We start from the raw sequence: 2,315 nt of genomic DNA, 5'->3' as shown, positions 1-2,315 counted from the left end.
GCTTCCCAGCTCTGCACTGCAGAGCCTATTGGAAGCTGCAGCTCAGGAGCCGAGAGCCCCCAACAATTCGGGCGCTTACCTCCTGTTTCGCCAGTGTGCTTCTGTGGGGTAACCTCTATTTGAAGGAGGGCTTCTCTAGCCAAGGGAGAGTTAGTAAACGTCCCTAATTTAGACTATTTTAGTTTACACATGAAGACTGATAAATAAACTTCTTCCTGTGTTTATATAAACCAAAGTCCTGGGAAAACCCCAGTCAAGTTATCAGAGAAAGGAACACCACCAAAACCTAACATGGCGGACTCTCTGGACACAGTTGGATTTTAGAGCTTATGTGACCCATGTGTGATCTTTATCCAGAAATCCTTTCTTTCCAGGGGCTGCTTCATCATGACTTAATGGCATGTCCTTATTGAGAAAATCACAATGGCTTTTGTTATTTTTGATTTCAAGAGAACCATATGGAAGCTTGATGAAAAAAAGAAACACAAAACAAAAAACGATAACACTGGAGAGATGATACAGTGTAAGCTTCCTTCCAGTCCCCTCTGGTCCTAATATAAAGAAGTAGGCTCCATCCTAAATCTAGAAGAGTACTTTGCAGCCATAGCTTCAAAACATTTCATAAATCATATTTTGTGATAGGGAGGAAAACCTGTTTATATAACCTAGTAATGGGTTCTTATTATAGCTTTACCTTAAACCTGGATGGATGCTTTACTCTGAATTCTTTTCTGAAATTTTGACTCGGAGGATGCTACAAATACAGCTCGTGGCAACCTGAATTAAGACAAGCCGGAGTTTCAGAGTTCTGCCACTCTAAGTCATCTTGGAAGAGTTACTTAATTTTTATGAGTCTTGGTTTCTCATCTGCTTGATGGGTATAATAGATCCCCCATAATGCTAAGGATTATGTCAAGTGTATATGAACCAAACAAAGTTACTGTCTGGTCATACCCTATCATGAAAACGTCTAGATGGGTTTTCACCAAATTTGGAGGGGCTATCTTAAGGGTTTGATTAAAATACAGGCCAAGTAGCACATAGGACATTTACTTTGTGGGAGAGGGTGGTGGCTAAAGGGACGCCTCCAATGGGTGGGCAGTTGTTTTTCAAAATAGCTGAATGAGAGGGAGATGCAGTTGGAACGAGCCAGGCCAAGGTTTTTGGTCATCCCGTGGGCAGACCCTGAAAGGTAGTGTTGATCCAGAATGAGGCTACTTCTCACAGCAGAATCTTTGTATGCCTTGAGTAGGAATCTTTGTAGTAGTTAGAATTTACTTATCAGTTATTAGTAGTTCTCGTCAATGACACAGGATGGGCTTGTTGAAAGCCTCTACAGACCGTTTAGCTTAGGACTTGGCACATAAGTGGGTCCCTGGTGAATATTCTCAATTGCACCCTGTCCTCATTCCTGCCATCCAGCTCCCCCACCAAGAGCACGTAGGGAAATCATTATTATGTTTCATTTTGTATAAATCATACTTAGTCATAGTGACTCAGTCATTTCTGTGGAGATGGAACAGTCCAACAGCAATAAAAGCCTAGTATTTTAGATATACTAGGATGTTTTTTGGGGGAAGGAATCATTCTTTAGTAAGGCAGGATTTTATTCCCACAAATATTAGAATATTGAACTATGTTTTTGTTTGCCTGGCTGCCCTAAAATCTTTAAACTGTTGCAAAAGAACTCGGATTAATAATGAAAGAGTATATTTCTGGGTTTGAAGCATTATTTTTAATTTGGGCCCCCCAAAATTGACATAACCCTTCTCTATTGGCAGGTAATTGTAGAATAATTGATATTTTATATTTAACTATTTTCTATGCGGAAGAGGCAAAGTAGTTTTACTCTCTCGGGTTTAAGTTTCACTTTCGATTTTAATGTGGTTCCATGAAAAGTCAGTCTACTGATTGAAATGACACTTCATAAAACCAGGTGTGAAAATTTTAAGTACAGTTTGTCTTAGATCTTTCCCTTAAGATAACAACTTGTTCCCCAAAGTTGATACCTTGAACTTAACAGAGAATGTTTTCTTGTCATGAGCGTCTGATGTGATAGCAGCTTTTCTTCTGCATTACAGTAAAAACATTGCTCGTCCAGAGAGAGAGCCAGTTTTTCAAACATCCACAAAGATGCGAATCCCGATGGCACAGTTTAAAAATTACAAGCGCCTTTATTATTTAAGCATCTGCCCCATCTGTTGGATGTTGGTACTCTCCCTTGTGACGGGGTATCATAACCACTCAGAAGGCTGAGGCTTTAAACCTGCCCTGAAAGAAACCTTCTTGCCCCTCCCCCCTCCCCCCCCCCCCCC

The sequence above is a fragment of the Leptonychotes weddellii genome, chromosome 3, assembly GCF_054177405.1.
Source record: "Leptonychotes weddellii isolate Sample4059 chromosome 3, ASM5417740v2, whole genome shotgun sequence".
Taxonomy (NCBI): Eukaryota; Metazoa; Chordata; class Mammalia; order Carnivora; family Phocidae; genus Leptonychotes; species Leptonychotes weddellii.
The sequence above is the reverse complement of the archived record's forward strand: the minus strand, read 5'-3'. Positions refer to the sequence as shown.